This window comes from Hemicordylus capensis, chromosome 1, assembly GCF_027244095.1.
Source record: "Hemicordylus capensis ecotype Gifberg chromosome 1, rHemCap1.1.pri, whole genome shotgun sequence".
Classification (NCBI taxonomy): domain Eukaryota; kingdom Metazoa; phylum Chordata; class Lepidosauria; order Squamata; family Cordylidae; genus Hemicordylus; species Hemicordylus capensis.
Window position 1 is genome coordinate 111836418 of NC_069657.1, and position 18581 is coordinate 111854998.

The window sequence follows — 18581 nt, forward strand, 5'->3', positions numbered from 1 at the left end:
GTGTCTGAACTTGCAGCCCGAAGGCAGGCAGGGGCCTTAATTGGCTTCACCTGGTGTGGGACCTTGAACTATAAATCCAGACTGCCCCCTCTGCATCACGCTGGTTTCAGCTGATCGCTCTGGCATGCAGATTCAGTTTCCAGCTCCCAGAACCCTTGTGCTGTTTGCTCCTGGATCCCCGACCTTGGCCTGGATATCAATGTGTGACTTTCTCTGGAACCCTTAGACCATGGAACTGCAACTCGACTCTTCTCCTGGCTACGACCTTGATTGGACTTGGCAGTGACTACAGTTTTACAGACTGGCAATTCTAGGAGGGGTAATTTCCCTAGTTTTCATCCCCCGTGTACTTTAGGGATGTGCACAGAACCGACTGGCCCGGTTCGGTTCGAGGCCAGATTGGCCTCAAACCGAACCAGGCCAGTTCAGTCTGGCACCCCTTAGAAACCCCCCCCCCACTGGTTCGGTTAAGTCCGGGGGGATTCACGAAGGGGTTTTTTTTTTTTGGTAACCTTTAGCTCCTTCAGGGGGCTTCCTATGGGCTGTGCGAGTGTGTGTGTGTGTGTCCATGAAGGTTCCCCCTCTCCCCACCAGCCCCGATCACCACCACTGTGGCCCATTTTAGAGCTTATTTCCGCCCATACAGGCCTCTGTATTTTTGCGTTGTGGCCATTTTGATCACCGCCGTGCATGCACAAATGGTCTCTGTGAGGCCTGCCAAGTCCCAAGGCCTCACAGAGGCCATTTGTACATGCGCAGCAGCCATTTTAAATTCTTTTTTTAAAATGGCTACTGTGCATGCACAAATGTCCTCTGAGAGGCCCTGAGCCATGCCAGGCCTTGCAGAGGTCATTTGTGTATGCTTGGCGGCGGTCAAAATGGCCACCGTGCAAAAATACAGAGGCCTGAACGGGCCAAAATAAGCTCTAAAATGAGTTGCAGTGGTGATTACGAGGCTGGAGGGGGACCTTCATGGACCCCCTATGGCCTTTAGGAAGCCCCCCGAAGGGGCTAGAGGTAACAATTTTTTTAAAAAAAGATTTTGCTAACTGGCGGGGATGGGGTGGGTCCAGTCCCAGTCTGGATGGAACCAAGGGGGTGTTCGGTTCAGCCACAAACCCCTGAATAATCGAACCAAACCCCTGAACCAGTTCGCACATCTCTAGTGTACTTGACTGCATTTTGGCTGCTGCTAAACGCCGGCTTCACTCCTCCACACTCTAGCAGCTGCTTTAATTTATTGCAGGAACATGAGCCACTGACACAATGTGTGTGCTGCAGCAGACAGGGCCACAGATGGGGGCTGTGCACACAATCTGCCACCAGGGCTGCTGAGGAGGGGAGAGAACACAGGTCCACCCTCCTTCTAGCTATGCCAATAAGCTGCAGGATAAGTCATGGATCCTCTTGTAGGTTTGTAACTGGTTAAAGAACAGCGTAAAACAAAGAGTACAAATGACTGGGCAGTTTTCACAGTGGAGCGAAGTAAGCAGCAAGATCACCCAAGGGTCTGTACTGAGACTGATGCTGTTCAACATTTATACATGATCTGGAGCTGGAGCGAGCAATGAAGTAGCCCAACTTTCAGATGACACCAAATTATTCAGGATGACTAAAATCCAAATTGTGAGGACCTCTAAACTGACTCTCCAAATGGTGTGAATACAGGTGAAACTCAAAAAATTAGAATATTGTGCAAAAGTTCATTAATTTCAGTAATGCAAATTAAAAGGTGAAACTGATATATGAGATAGACGCATTACATGCAAAGCGAGATAAGTCAAGCCTTAATTTGTTATAACTGTGATGATCATGGCGTACAGCTCATGAGAACCCCAAATCCACAATCCCAGAAAATTAGAATATTGTGAAAAGGTTCAACAGTTAAGGCTCCAGGTGTCCCACTCCAATCAGCTAATCAATCCATAACACCTGCAAAGGGTTCCCGAGCCTTTAAATGGTCTCTCAGTCTGGTTCATTAGGAATCACAATCATGGGAAAGACTGCTGACTTGACAGTTGTGCAGAAAACCATCATTGACACCCTCCATAAGGAGGGAAAGCCTCAAAAGGTAATTGCAAAAGAAGTTGGATGTTCCCAAAGTGCTGTATCAAAGCACATTAATAGAAAGTTATGTGGAAGGGGAAAGTGTGGAAGAAAAAGGCGCACAAGCAGCAGGGATGACCGCAGCCTGGAGAGGATTGTCAGGAAAAGGCCATTCAAAAGTGTTGGGGACTTTCACAAGGAGTGGACTGAGGCTGGAGTTAGTGCATCAAGAGCCACCACACACAGACAGATCCTGGACATGGGCTTCAAATGTCGTATTCCTCTTGTCAAGCCGCTCCTGAACAACAAACAACGTCAGAAGCGTCTTACCTGGGCTCAAGAAAAAAAGAACTGGTCTGTTGCTCAGTGGTCCAAAGTCCTCTTTTCTGATGAGAGCAACTTTTGCATCTCATTTGGAAACCAAGGACCCAGAGTCTGGAGGAAGAATGGAGAGGCACACAATGCAAGATGCTTGAAGTCCAGTGTGAAGTTTCCACAGTCTGTGTTGATTTGGGGAGCCATGTCATCTGCTGGTGTTGGTCCACTGTGCTTCATTAAGTCCAGGGTCAACGCAGCTGTCTATCAGGAGATTTTGGAGCACTTCATGCTTCCTTCCGCAGACGAGCTGTATGGGGATACTGACTTCATTTTCCAGCAGGACTTGGCACCTGCCCACACTGCCAAAAGTACCAAAACCTGGTTCAATGACCATGGGATTACTGTGCTTGATTGGCCAGCAAACTCGCCTGACCTGAACCCCATAGAGGATCTATGGGGCATTGCCGAGAGAAGGATGGGAGACATGAGACCAAACAATGCAGAAGAGCTGAAGGCCGCTATTGAAGCATCCTGGTCTTCCATAACACCTCAGCAGTGCCACAGGCTGATAGCATCCACGCCACGCCGCATTGAGGCAGTAATTGCTGCAAAAGGGGCCCAGACCAAGTACTGAATACATATGCATGCTTATACTTTTCAGAGGTCCGATATTGTTCTATTCTTCAATCCTTGTTTTATTGGTTTCATGTAATATTCTAATTTTCTGGGATTGTGGATTTGGGGTTCTCATGAGCTGTATGCCATGATCATCACAATTATAACAAATTAAGGCTTGACTTATCTCGCTTTGCATGTAATGCGTCTATCTCATATATCAGTTTCACCTTTTAATTTGCATTACTGAAATTAATGAACTTTTGCACGATATTCTAATTTTTCGAGTTTCACCTGTAGGTAACTAAATGGCACAGTTTGTTAGTGTAAACTGAGGAGCATTTGGGCAAAGAATCTTAATTTCATATGTGTACTGGAACATAGGAACATAGGAAGCTGCCATATACTGAGTCAGACCATTGGTCTATCTAGCTCAGTATTGCCTTCACAGACTGGCAGTGGCTTCTCCAAGGTTGCAGGCAGGAATCTCTCTCAGCCCTATCTTGGAGAAGCCAGGGAGGGAACTTGGAACCTTCTGCTCTTCCCAGAGCGGCCCCAACCCCTGAGGGGAATATCTTACAGTGCTCACACTTCTAGTCTCCCATTCATATACAACCAGGGCAGACCCTGCTTAGCTAAGGGGACAAGTCATGCTTGTTACCACAATCCCAGCTCTCCTCTCCTTACTGATGGAGTCTGAATTGATTGTGACTACTCAGAAAGAGATCTTGAGGTTATAGTGGACAGCTCACTGTCAATGCTAACTTAGTGTTGAGCCAAATATTAAATTGCCTTTTATTGGAAAGGATGCAGTGTAAAATGATCAGTATAATAACAATACATCTATAGTGTGATTAAATTTGCTTTCCTGTATGCAATTCTAGTCATCTCATCTCAGAAAGGATATTGTAGAGCTGGAAAAGGTATAGAAAAGGGCAACTGCAATGATCAGGGGGTTGGAGCCCTCTGATCATAGTGGCCGAAGAAAGACTAAAGTATTTGGGGCTTCTTGTTCAGAAGTAAAGCAAATAATATGAGTAATGGTAGAGCATGGCTTAGCCACCTAATGGTGCAGTGGGGAAATGGCTTGACAACCAAGCCAGATGTTATTGGACTTCAACTCCCATAATCCCCACCCAAAGGCCACTGGGGCTGGGGAATATGGGAGTTGAAGTCCAATAACATCTGGGGACCCAACGTTGAGAATCCCTGCTTTAGAGCATGGCATGGAGGGAGGGGGAGATATAACACGACTCTGAGTCAGCCAGAGAAATTGGTCAAAGATTCAGAATGGGTAAAGGGAAGTGCTGTGTCACACAAGGCACAGTTAATGTATGGAATTCACTGCCATAAGGTATGGTGATGACCAGTACCTTGTAAGGCTTTGAAAAGGATTAGGTGAGTTCATGGAGGGTAGTCTATCGCTGAATTGTAGATTTTGGGAACATGAATGGGGGCCGTTGCCTTCATGCCCTTGGTTGCAGGTTTCTCAGAGACAGAGGCGCTCTTTCCCAAGGTCCAGGGGAGGCCTCTAAAGGCCCAGGGGGTATCTTGCCGCCGCAGCAAGCCCTTTTGCCCGCTGCCGCGAGGTTGAACTACCAATCTTTCAAAGTATTCTAGCTGCCATGTGCATGGCTGGTGGGTGAGGGGTGATCCGAGCAGGCCTCCCTGCCCGCTGTGGTGGCAGGTAGAGCAGGAGCGGCTGCTGAGCCTGACTGTCTGGCCCAGCTGCCCTTGAGAACTGCGAGGCGCTGTAGCACGCCTGCGCAGTTCGAATAGATTCAAACTATGCAGGCACACTGGAGCGCCTCGCAGTTCTCAAGGGCAGCTGGGCCAGACAGTCAGGTTCAGCGGCTGCTCCTGCTCCACTTGCTGCAACCACGGCTGCGGGGAGGCCTGCTCAGCTCACCCCCACCACCTGACTGCGCACCTGGCGGCTAGAATACTATGAAAGTTCAGCCTTGTGGTGGTGGGGGAGAGGGCCCGTGGTGGTGGCAGTGTGGGGGTGGTTCACGGTGTGTGTGTGTGTGTGTGCTTGTGGCGGTGGGTCCTCATAGCAGGGGAGGTCCAGGTGCCCAAATTGCCTAGGTGCGCCACTGCTCAGAGGCGTGTGTCTGGCCACTCTGGAAAACAGGATGCTAGTCTGCATGGTTTGTCTGTCTAATCCAAGGAGGTCCTTATTATTCTTGGTGCTTTTCAGAGTAATATAAGCATAAAATTAGCCCCTCCCCCCCAGGGAATGTACTATCTTAATAGTTCATGAAGGTTTATTTTTCTTTGTGTGAGGATGCTTCCATTTTTGAAGAGAATTGTACATCATAAAAGCAATTATGTGCTTCCATATAGTAGAATAATGTATTTTGTCATCTGAGAGAGTCTTGATTTCCCTTTAGGTCGGTATGTATGTATGTCTGGCAAATGGCAGTCTGCTCTGGTGAGCTTCAAGTGAACAGAGACATCCGTTGGGCTATGGGGCACAGTGTTATTCTCATTCAGCATCACTAAACATTTTTTTTCTGGATCAAACTGAGTCTTCTGGCCACCACCCAGTCATCATCTTGCTCCATTTTCTCTGTTAGACGCAGGGAGCCTGCATGTTGAACAGCTCCTTGGCTAATTCCATAATCTGTGGAAGTGTAGTTATTCCCTTGATTCAACTCTGCTGTTTTGTTAACACAAACAATTTATAAATGTAGAATGTTCAACAAAGTGGTAGTAGCTTTTTCAGTGCCATAAAAAATGCTGCAGTGAGGAGTTCCTTTTCTGAGAAATTGGTGTGTTTACTGAGTTAGCACTGCAGTGGCAGCTGTGATCTTGACTTTTGCTGATCGATCATGCTTATCAGACTGTCAGAACCAAACCTTCAGGTCTGATTCTCCATTTAGAAACAATAAAATACACGATAGCTATGCAGTCTGTCTCCCAAACTGAAATATTTGGTACTGCATTAAATATTTTTAATATACTTCTCAGCATAACTATTATGATTGGATGCAAAGAGAAGATGTGAAATAGTATTGTGATATTTTAATTTATTTGAATGACAGCTACAAGTAACACTGATGAAGAACAGTGCCTCTTTCCAGCTTCAAAATACTTAGTAGAGAGAACTAACATGCATCAGTGCTACATAGCTATCCATTGGATGTATGTTGAATGTTTAGTGTCAGTGATAAAAAGCTATTAAGCCTAATATTAGTAAAGAGACTTTTATGCAGCCAATTGCTTGAGAAGGATGAAAACATGAGGGTTGTATAGAGATTGAACAGAATGCCTTCTTTAAAAATGCCTTTTTCTTACAAAAATACACAAGTGTATTTGTTTGCAAAGGAAGTTGTTGGATGTGCAGGTATAGATATTTTCATGACATTTTTATTACATAAAATGTTGGTTGAATTCTCATAATTGGGGGGGGGGCAGGGAGTATTGGTGCACAAACAAACCCCACAAACATCGCTATATGCTGTGAAAAGATTTATGGTCTAGAATGAGCCTCTATGTTGATTCAGTACACTGAAAACAGTGTTGGTAAATGGGTTAGGATGGGACGGTTAGCATAGCCCTCAGCCAAGGGGAATGCTAGCTGGGTTTTGCTTCCTTTGGAGAAGATTGAAAACTTAGAATAGTTCTCTAATAATTTACTTTACTTACAAATGTACAAGTACAACATAAATGGAGGCAAACTGCAGGCACTCCTTTAAGACAGCAGATCACATAAGATTCCTGAGAGGGGCTTGCACAACTTCGGGCCTATTAGAATGGTCCGCCCGAAGAGGTTCTTAGATCCAGTAAGATTTCAAGAAGGCTTGGAGGGAATCTGTGTTGGTTTTGCCAGTGATCCTGTTGATGCCCTGGTTGAGAATTGGAACAACTTGCTCACCAGGGCAGTAGACACGATTGCTCCCAAGCGTCCCCTCCGACCCGCTTCAAAATTGGTATACAGGAGATCTACAGGGGCTGAAGCAGCAAGGTAGGCGACTGGAGCGCAAGTGGAGAAAGACTCGACTCGACTCCAACAGATTGCAACATAGAACACATTTAAAGATCTATACTCAGGCAATACGTGCGGCAAAGAGGCGGTTCTTTTCTGCCTGTATTGCCTCTGCGAGTTCACGTCCAGCGGGGTAGTTCAGGGTTGTGAGGGGATTAGTATCTGCTCCCCCTCCCTTGAACCAGAATTTGGAGTCATCAGTTACCCACTGTGATGTGTTTAAAGAGTTTTTCGCAGATAAGATCTCTCTGATTTGGGCCAACCTAGATGGAGACCCCACAACTAATTTGATGTCTGAACTGGAGGTGCCCAACAACTCCTCTTATGCAATTCGACTGGATCAGTTTCAGTTTGTGACTCCTGAGGATGTGGACAAGCTGCTTGGAGCACTGAGGCCTACCACTTGTTCTCTTGACCCTTGTCCAACATGGCTTGTTCGATCTAGCAGGGAGGCTGTTGTAGGCAGCCTGGTGGAAATCATAAATGCTTCTCTGAATGAGGGCAGGATGCCTTCTTGCCTTAAGGAGGCAATCATTAGACCTCTTTTAAAGAAGCCTGCATTAGATCCCTCAGAGTTGAGCAATTATAGGCCTGTTTCCAACCTCCCATGGCTAGGCAAGGTAATTGAGAGGGTGGTGGCCTCTCAGCTCCAGTCGATCTTGGAGGAAACTGGTTATCTAGACCCATTTCAAACTGGTTTTCAGGTGGGCTATGGGGTGGAGACTGCCTTGGTTGGCCTGATGGATGATTACCAATTGGGAATTGACAGAGGAAGTGTGACTGTGTTGGTCCTTTTGGATCTCTCGGTGGCTTTCGATACTATCAACCATAGTATCCTTCTGGAACGTCTGAGGGTGTTGGGGTGGGTGGCACTGTTTTACAGTGGTTCTGCTCCTACCTCTCGGATAGATTCCAGATGGTGTCAATTGGAGATTGTTGTGCTTCGAGATCTGAGCTTAAGTATGGTGTCCCTCAAGGCTTCTTACTTTCTCCAATGCTTTTTAACATCTACATGAAACTGCTGGGAGAGATCATCAGGGGATTTGGAGATGAGTGTTACCAGTATGCTGATGACACCCAGATCTACTTCTCCATGTCAGCTTCTTCAGGAGCTGGCATATCCTCCCTAAATGCCTGCCTGGAAGCAGTAATGGGCTGGATGAGAGAGAATAAACTGAAACTGAATCCAGATAAGACGGAGGTACTTATTGTGCGGGGTCAGAACTCTAGAGATGATTTTGATGTACCTGTTCTAGATGAGGTCACACTTCCCCAAAAGGAACAGGATCGCAGTCTGGGAGTACTTTGGATCCACACCTCTCCCTGGTTTCTCAGGTTGAGGCCAGGGGTGCTTTCTATCAGCTCCAGCTGATACACCAGCTGCACCTGTTTCTTGAGTTCAACGACCTCAAAACAGTGGTACATTTGTTGCTAACCTCCAGACTTGACTTTTGTAATACGCTCTATGTGGGGCTGCCTTTTTACATAGTCTGGAAACTTCAGTTGGTTCAGAATGCAGCAGCCAGGTTGGTCTCTGGGTCATCTCAGAGAGACCACATTACTCCTTTACTGATGGAGCTATACTGGCTGCCAATAGGTTTCCGGACAAAATACAAAGTGCTAATGATAACTTATAGAGCCCTAAATGGCTTAGGCCCTGGGTATTTAAGAGAGCGTCTTCTTCATTACGAGCCCCACCACCCATTGAGGTCATCTGAGGAGGTTCGTCTCCAGTTACCGCCAACTCATTTGGTGGCTACACAGAGACGGGCCTTCTCGGTCACTACCCCGAGATTGTGGAATGTGGTCCCTGCTGAGATACGATCCTCCCCATCTCTGGCAATTTAAAAAAAAAACACCTGAAAACCCATGTTTTTGCCAAAGCTTTCTCAGCTTCCTAAATTTTTTAGGTTTTAATCTCTGGTTTATTTTTAAATTTTTAAATTGTTTTAAGTTTTTGATTTTTAACTTGTTTTATGCTATTGTTAACAGCCCAGAGACAAAAGTTTGGGGCGGTGTACAAATCTGATAGATAAATAAATAAATAAATAAATAAAATACTTTCAGCCAATTCACAGCTTTATCTGGCAAATGGCCTGCCGTCATGCTGGCTTCAAAATCAGCCAGAAGTTCTCACATCAAATAACCTGTTTTTTTGTGCTTCGCAAGTAAAGCAAAATGTGTACAGCATATTTATGATAATAACTTAAGGCTGGCAACAGGAGCAAAGGAATAACCAACATTTGGCATTGATGAACAGAGAGTACCTATTTTCCTATATTCTCAGTCTGGCCCTTTCTACAGGGCTCATCCCTTTTATAAGGCTGAAACTCTTACCTCCCCAGCTGCTACAGCTTCCCAGAAAGAGATTTTGAGGTAGGAGACCATCTCTTTACAATTAGCTCTCTGATTGTAAAGATATGGTCTTTACAATCAGGGAGCTAAATGTATGAGGCACCAACTGGCTATGCTGGGCCAACTAACTAGAGAAATGATAGGCCAGAAACTGATAACAATATGACAGGGACATAGGTCTTGGCACTGCACTCCAAAAAAGTGACCTGGACCAGAGGAGTCGTGACCTGCACAACAGGAAACACGAATGAACAAGTAGCTGACTTAGTTTGTGTTAGAGAACTCAGGAGGGAAGATTTCTTTATCTGCCCCAGTTACAGCAGAAGTACGCGGGTAAGGGAGCACTGCTAATTAATATTGTCTGGAGACATGGTGTTAAAGTTCCAAATTAAAGTAGTTTATTTAGGAAATCAATCAGGGAGATGGATTTAGATCTACATGCCTCATTGCTAGCTACATACAGGAATGAGGGAAGGGAGAAGAAGGAAATCTGTCTCTCAGGTGAGAGAATGAAACCTGAGACAGTTTAACAAAGGGGGAGTAGAGAAAGTGTCATCATAAAGGGGATCCCCTTGCTCACTATCTCTAGCTCTAGCTCCCCTAGTGGTCAGTAGAGTTGCTGGTGCTAAGAGTCGATGCCATTAGAAGCTGCATCTCCAACAGTTTGGGAGGAAGACTGGTGCTCTTCACACTTGCCAAAAGATGATGCAATACATGCCATGGCAAGTATGGTAAGTGGAGTGGTGTAGCCTTGCCAGCGTGTTCTCTATTTCCCTTCCCCCGCTGTGTGAAAAATGAATTTTGTTCTGGGTGGCAGTATCAAGGCAGTGTGTGTACACATGTATCCAGAGTGGGGCCTTCCTGGTCCAACCTGAGCGGGATCTAAAATGAACTGAGCGGATATCAAAATACGTGTGAGCACGCACACACAAACTCCTTAGAGGGAACAGTGACCCTTGCATATGCTCTGCGATGGAGTTGAAGCCACCTCTGCTGTTGAGGCTTAATGGCCTGTTTCTCACAACTTGCTATAGCATCTCCTGACCATAGGGCCTCTTTTCTTGCTCCTAGAACTCTCTACTGTTCTTCTTTCTCTCTTTAAAAAAGCAACCGCATGTGTGAGCTTTGTGTCAGGGACGTAGCTAGGGAGAGGGAGCCCGTGTTCACCTCTCTCCTCCGCAGTCCCTCAGAGTGAGGGAGATCATGAAGAAAATAAGGAGGGATGGAGCTGGGGGCCCCTCAAGCGCTGGGGGCCCTGGGTTCTTTGAACCCATCTGCTCAGTTATAGATACACCCCTGCTTTGTGTGCAAGTATGTGATGTTTCACTTGTTGTACTTGGCAGTACTATTTGTAAAAATCATGTGTATATAAGATTGGAGCAGATTTAGCTGTTTGTACATCTCTTCAGGGTCTCTACACCATTCAGTTTTCTTCAATGGTTTTTCTATTACTCTGGCAAGTGCCCTAAAATAATGCTTTACAGTCCTCCTCATGGGCTGTCTGAATTAGTCACAGACAGCTTGCTTTCAGAGTCTTCCATGTCTTACCTCAATGCTATCTATGTGAGAAATCATATGTCCTGGTCCTGCCTACCTGTTGTTGTTGTTTAGCCTACATTCCAGTAGGCTTATGAGATCACCCAGCATTCCGTGTGTGTGTCCATCCCCCCCGCCGCCATCAACTTCACAGTGCCTGGACCAATATAAACCAAATCAGGTACAGTAGTAGGGACACCTCAACAGTGTAGTTTATGATGTCACCTCCCCCATTCAGTATGGCGGGGACACAAACCTTTGAGGTGCATGTGGGCTAACTTGTGAAGCACCTAACTGATCTGAACCAAATTTGCTACAGGTGTAGGGACACATAGGGATGCTTCAGTGGCCTAGTTTGTGATGATGTAATCTATCCCAATCCAAGATGGCAGACATGTGAACATTTGAGGAACAAGTGGGCTAACTTGCAGACTGTTTAACTGTTTTGAACCAAATTTGGTACAGTTGTAGTTAGTGAGTGGCACACAGGGACACCTCAATGGCATAGTTTGCGATGATGTCATCCACCCTGATTCAGGGTGGCAGATGCATGAACCTTTGAGGTCCAAGTGGCAACCAATTTGGACCAGATTTGATACAGTTGTAGTGACACATAGGGACGGCTCACTGGGGACAGAGATCCATCTTATTTATTTATTATTTATCTGTGTCCTGATCCATTTTTGGAAGGGCGGTATAGAAATTGAATAAATAATAATAATTTAGTTGGGGGAATGCTGTGATCACGCAAAATTGGAAATGGTAGGTCCAGACTCGCCTTCCCCTTTTGGAATTTCTAGAGGTGAAGAGCATTTGGGGCATCCCAGATAAGAGTCACAGGTCCCCAAAACCACAGCCTCTTATATCCTTCCAGCTACCTATTAACTTTCAGATAGTACCTTTTCTGCCTTCTTTGCAAAGTGGTTAGTTAGAAGGTGGATGAATAGGTATATAAAAACATGGATAGGTAGATCTGTTCTACCCATGTTATTTTTAAAGAGGTTTTTAGCACTAAATTAATAATAGATTAAACGAACTGGGTCAAATGAGTTCAGTACACTAAAGAGAAGAACAGTGTAATGTCTCATTGCTTAATGAGACATTGCCTTTTCTTATAAACAGGAAATTGGAAAGTTAACAGGATGAAGCTTGGGAATTAACCATGTTTTGATGAAGAGGTTCAGCATCTTGCTTGGTTGTGTGCTGTTTGATTTCTTAGTTCAATGTTCCTTTCATTGGTACAGAAGAACTTACACAAATATGGAGCAAACAGAAGCAAATGTGGCTGAACTGGAAGTTAATAAGATCTGTTGAAAAGTAAACAAATCTGTAATGCAAGTCACAAGATCCTGTTGTCTATAGGGCATGCAATGCCATGACCACTTTGTTTGTATTCCTTCCTTCCTTGGATTTTTCAAAACAGCAAATCAGCATTGACACTGCAAACTGCTATGGGATTCTCTGTTTCTATTGCAAATGGCTCCCAGCAAAAAGCAGTCTGAGCAGCCGCTTTAAAACAAGAGCCATTTCTTGTTCCATCTATGAATGGTAGGGCAATCTGAAACACTAATTTGCTTTCTAAGTTGCTTTGATTCTGGTAGACTTTTTTGTTTCAAATAAGTATGTGTGAGGTTGCAGACTAAGGATGTACCTGTACTTGCAAATGATGCTAAGAGTGCATCCAAACTTCCCAGGACCATAATAAAAACTGGAGAAGCAAGTCCCTGATAAAGAGATACATATCACCCTAGGGATGTAGAGCTGCGGCTGCTCTACATCGTTGCCCCAAGTCATTCTGCAAATATATTTGTAGTGATACAGAGATCAACACAAGATGACCTCTGGCTTGTGAGTGGTCAGCATGAAGCAGTAACTTGTGATAGTATCATGATACTTGAAGAAAGCTGGGAAGTGTAAGTACCCCAACAATGCCTCCTGTTAATGATTTATTTCCCATATTTATTACAACAATTTTCTAGCAGGGAATATTTCTTCCTCACACCAACCAAAAGCAGTGTTCTTGAGTATGGGAATGGATCACTTATCCAATTCTTACGTGGAGGATAGGAAGCCACTTTTAAACTTAGTTCAAGGTATAACCAACACCAGTTATATATTTGAAGTGCAGTAGCGGGAATAGAAAAGATTGTTTTCACAGGTGACACTTTATCCATCTATTTATCCATTTCCCCCCATTTTGAGATGGAATATAACTGGAAATTGCTTTATATCAAGGTTGTTATGAATAAATAGCAACCTTGCTATAAATAAACCTCTCCCTGGTGTCCCAGGCTGAGGCAGTGGCCAGAGGTGCTTTTTATCAGCTTTGGCTGATATGCCAGCTGCATCCATTGCTTGAGATAAACGACCTCAGAACATGTACCTCAGGTACATATGCTGTTAACCTCCAGACTTGACTATTGGAATGTGCATTATGTGGAGCTGCCTTTGTACATAGTCCGGAAACTGCAGTTGTACAGAATGTGGCAGTCAGGTTGGTCTCTGTGTCATCTAGGACAGACCATATTACTCGTATACTAAAAGAGCTACACTGGCTACCAATACGTTTCCAGGCAAAATGCAAGGTGCTGGTTATAACCTATAAAGCCCTAAACATCTTAGGCCTTGGATATCCGAGAACGTCCGCTATGATCAGAGAGGAGAGCTGGTCTTGTGGTAGCAAGCATGACTTGTCCCCTTAGCTAAGCAGGCTCTGCCCTGGTTGCATATGAATGGGAGACTAGAAGTGTGAGCGCTGTAAGATATTCCCCTCAGGGGATGGAGCTGCTCTGGGAAGAGCAAAAGGTTTCAAGTTCCCTCTCTGGCTTCTTCAAGATAGGGCTGAGAGAGATTCCTGCCTGCAACCTTGGAGAAGCCACTGCCAGTCTGTGAAGACAATACTGAGCAAGATAGACCAATGGTCTGACTCAGTATATGGCAGCTTCCTATGTTCCTAGCCCCACTGCCCACTGAGATAATCTGGAGAGGTTCGTATGCAGTTGCCACTGGCTTGTCTGGTAGTTATGTAGGGGCGGGCCTTCTCTGCTGCTGCCCTGAGACTCTGGAATGCACTCCCTGCTGAAATAAGAGCCTCTCCAAGTTTTTAAAAGTCTCTAAAGACTGAATTTTTTCACCCAAGCTTTTTAACTGGACTGTGGTTTTAAATTGTTTTAAGGTTTTTAATTCTAATCTGTTTTATGTCATATACTGCCCATAGATTGAAGTTTGGGGTTGTATCCAAATTTGTAAAAATAAACATAAATAAAATAAATGGGTTTATATCTAGTTTTGTAATGTGATGTGAGCCTCCTTGATGATGATGAGAAGTATATTGTTAAAAAAACACAAACAATCCTTTCCCTTTCTTTTTTTAATTGCAACTTTGATTGTTGGTATCAAGTTAAGTTAACTTGATGCTAGATCCAAAGCACAGAATGTTGTATTTGGTCCTTGAGGATTTATTGAGAGCAGCTGATACTTTAAGGCACCAAGTTCTATGAATTCCTAATCATGGCACATTTGGACTGTAATGTTGCTAGATGTTAGACATTATCAGGGTGGCAACAACCATAGAAGATTTTGTAGTTAGAAGGTAGGACCAGGGGGCACACCAGGAGTGAGGTCAAAGCCAGGGGGCACACCAGGAGTGAGATCAAAGTGAGGTCAGGACAAAGAAGCAAGCCAGGAGTCAGAACTGAGGAGTCAAGCCAAGGATCATAGAGAATAGTATACTAGAGCCAAAGAGATATTTTTACTCAGGCAAAGTCCTAACCCAAACCAGAAGCTTTTATAGTCCTTTCTGTTCCAGAAAAGAACCAAAGGGTATTCTAGAACTGGAAAAAGTGCAGAAGAGAGCAACCAAAATGGGTCTAGAGCACCTTTCTTACAAGGTAATGCAACAAAAGTTGAGGATTTTTAATTTAGAGAAAAGGCAGCTAAGGGGAGACATGATAGAGGTTTTAAAAAGTTATGCATGGTGTGGGGAGAGTAGATAGGGAAAAATTGTTCTCCCTCTTTCACAGCACCAGAACCAAAGGTATCCCATGAAACTGATTGCTAGGAAATTTTGGGCTGACAAAAGGAAGTACTTTTTCACATAGCACATATGAATATATGAGACAAATATTTACATACTACTTTCAAACAGAAGTTCCCAAAGCAGTTTACATCAATATAAATAAATAAAATGGCTCACTGTCCCTAAAGGGCTCACAATCTAAAAAAAGAAACGGAAGGGATGCTCTGCTGGGGATGGATAGGGCCAGTTGCTCTCTCCCTGCTAAATAGAGATAATCACCACTTTAAAAAGGCGCCCCTTTGCTCAGTAGCAGGTGTTATTCAGGCAAAGTCCTAACCCAAACTGGAAGCTTTTATAGTCCTTCCTTCTCCAGAAAGAACCAAAGGATATTCTAGAACAGTGTTTCTCAACCACTGGTCCATGCGGCGTTGGGTACCGGTCTGTGAGGCATCGCTAATTTAAAAAAAACACCTCCCAAAAAAACAATTTTGGGCTGGTGGGGGCCACTGGGAGCTCTCTGGAGCTTATTTCTGGGCAACCCTTGCTGCTGGATAATGTTCATTTCACTTCCTCAAAATAAACATTATCTAGCAGCGAGGACTGCCTGGAAATGAGCTCCAGAGAGCTGCCTGAAACCATTTTTTTTGGGGGGGGTGACTGGGAGTGGGATTGGGGATGAGGGGGTGACCCCCTTACTAACTGCTGGTCCAGGAAACAGCACATGAATAATGTACCGGTCCATGACTCCAAAAACGTTGAGAAACACTGTTCTAGAACGTAATCAATCCATGGAATCCTTTGTCATGGGATGTGGTGATAGCCCCCAGGTTGGATACAAGGGGCCTAGACAATTTCATGGAGGATGAATCTGTCAGTGGCTGCTAGTCTTGATGGCTATAATTAAAGCTATTTTCAAGTTCAGAAGTTGGACACTTCTGAATGTTGCAGGGGAGCAACAGCAGTGGACAGGGCATGCCTTCATCTCCTAGTTGTGGGCTTCCCAGAAGCATCTGGTGGGACACTATGGAAAACAGGATGCTGGATGAGATAGACATTGGACCTGATCCAGCAAAGCTCCTCTTAAGTTGAATGGCCAACCTGACTAGGCGGGGCCGCTCCAGACTCTGAGAGCCCTTTGTTTTGACAGTTAGGTTGCTGACAGGCAGTCTGCCACAAATGGGCAGTTGCTCACAGAGCCTAAGGCTCTTGGCTTGGCCCCGTAAATCAACTTTAATTCTAAGCTGACAATAACTTATTTTTGGATATGGTCCCCCACCCTTTAACTTGGCTATTGACTTAACAGAAAAGGTGAAAAATAGTTCAATTATGTAAAAATTCCACATAGCTTGACATTTGATATATTTCCAGTTCAGATTTTCTGTGGGAATGTAGGGCAATAGGATGGAAATATATGGGAATAGCTCAACTGTGTGCTGCATACAAAAACAATGCTAAATTAATGTAGGTATGAGTTTTAGTCAGGGGATGTTACAATTACAGTCTTCAGCCCTAGCTCCTGAATGTGTCCTGTGATACAGTTCTTCTGTTCCCTAGCAAATTAATGATATCTGCTAGAAAGATGAGTTGTTCTATATTGTGTCTTCTAAATGCACCTATGGAGTAGGGATGTGCACGGAACCAGTTTGGTGCTCCTTTGCGCCAAACCTGTTTGGAATGCTGGTGTTCGAGCAGGTTTGAGCAGATTTGGAGGCCGGGGGGGGGGTTACTTTAAGGTGTGGAGAGAGTGTCCTTAGCTCCCCTGCTGCGTTTTCCCTGCTGGTGCTGCTGACGTGGGGTGGCTGAGTACCTTCTTGCTGCCCTGGTCAGCATAATACCAGAAGTGGCCAGCGTGCCTGACGTGTGCACATGTACCGGAAACTTGTGGTATTACGCTGACCAGGGTGGCAAGAAGGTACTCAGCCGCCCCACATCAGTGGTTTTGGCAGCAGCGCTGGTGGGGGAAACACAGCGGGGGAGGTAAAGACACCCTGCCCATGCCTTAAAGCAACCACCTCCAACCTCCCAGGAGTGCACAGAACCAGTTCTGTGCACATCCCTGCTACAGAGTAGAAGCACATTATACAAATATAAATCATGCCTTGCATTTTTCATTAGATCTAGTTGATTAACAGTGAGATTTAACATTTTAAACATGTAAATATTCATAATGATTCATAAACATTTAAATGATTTAAAATTGCTGCACTTTAAAATTGCTATAGAGACGGAATGAAATAGAAGTATTTTTAAAATGCTGGCCAGCATCCCAACTAAGACTGTGCATGTGTGCAGTCAAAAAAGGCGCACACACAGCAATAGCATCCCTGAGGCTCTCATGGGTAAAGGCCAATTTTTGTTGATCTCTTCTTCTCCTGGAAGTGCCCTATACAGCACAAAATTACAACTCTGAGGGCTGTGTAACTCCAAGGGACATATTTTTTGCTGCACAGAACACTGCCAGGGAAAGAAGAGATAGGTAAAAATTGTTCTCTGCTTGTAAGCACGCATGGTTCATAGGTGATGATGGTGTCATTGCATGTGTGCCTTTTTTTTTAACTGTACATGTGCAGCTTTAGTTGGCCAGAATTTTAAAAAGCTCTTATTTTGTTCTATCACCATAGCAACGATTTTAAGTGTGGCCTGAACAAGTCAGTCACTCATTCAGGTTGCAAAACTAAATTACTCTCAGATAAATTCATTATTGGTTACTGCATAAAGTCAACCAGTAACAAAATAGGTTATTGACATAATCAAGAAGAGAGGGAATTGATTCCTTAAGGGTGCTGCAAGATTCCATCTTCTCTCCCGTGCTACTTAATGCCATAGAACATCTGTGTGAGGTTCTCTGGAGGTTGTGGTGCTATCACCATGACGATGGTAACCAATTCTGTCTGGCTTTCCCAGCATTCTAAGGAGGCAACGGATACTCTGAACTGGTTTCTGAAGTTGAAACTTAACTCAAGCAAGTTGGAAGTACTGTGATTGAGAATGTATCTGATTCTGGAAGAGTATTACAGTTTGTGCTGGATGGGGATAAATCCTCCCCTGAGACTCAGATCTGCCCTTCTTGCTCTTGGAACTGAAGCTGCTCCTGGGTGTCCTGGATATGTTCAAGAGTTGTTTGTTTTTTAAACCAGACAAGGTTGGTTCACAGTTGTGTCTTTCTGGGATGACCTAGTCATGAAGATTCATGCCTTAAATTATTATGTTTAAAAACTACAGTTGGACCAGAACATGGGCGCTAGAGTGTTAACTGGAACAAGCTGTATGTAGCATAAGAACAGTCCTGCTGGATCGGGCCCAAGGCCTATCAAGTCCAGCATCCTGTTGCACACAGTGGCCCACCAGATGCTTCTGAGAATCCCACAGGCAGGAGGTGAAGGCATGCCCTCCCTCTTGCCGCTGCTTCCCTGCAACTGGTATTTGGAGGCATCTTGCCTCTGAGGCTGGAGGTGGCCTATAGCCACCAAACTAGTAGCCATTGATAAACCTGTCCTCCATGAATTTGTCTTAGCCCCTTTTAAAGCCATTCAAGCTAGTGGCCATCACTACACTCCGCGGTAGAGAATTCCATATTATGCACAGTGTGAAAAAGTACTTCCTTTTTTTGGTCGTAAATTTCCCGGCCTTCAGTTTTATGGAATGACCCCTGGTTCTAGTGTTGTGAGAGAAGGAGAAAAATGTTTCTCTGTCCACTCTCTC

The 18581-nt window shown here is 44.6% G+C and overlaps 1 protein-coding gene across 5 annotated transcripts in view; it reads left to right on the forward strand.

Moving 5' to 3' along the window:
• The window catches only part of KIAA1549L (KIAA1549 like), a 278328-nt gene that overhangs the window by 36861 nt on the left and 222886 nt on the right, over positions 1-18581 (forward strand). The window contains exon 1 of one of the 5 annotated variants that reach the window (XM_053306245.1): positions 17784-18021. The exons of the other annotated variants lie outside the window; for them this stretch is intronic. The gene's annotated coding sequence lies outside the window, so the exon portion shown is untranslated. Of the gene's footprint in view, positions 1-17783; positions 18022-18581 lie in introns of those variants that run through there. 5 annotated transcript variants of the gene reach the window in all.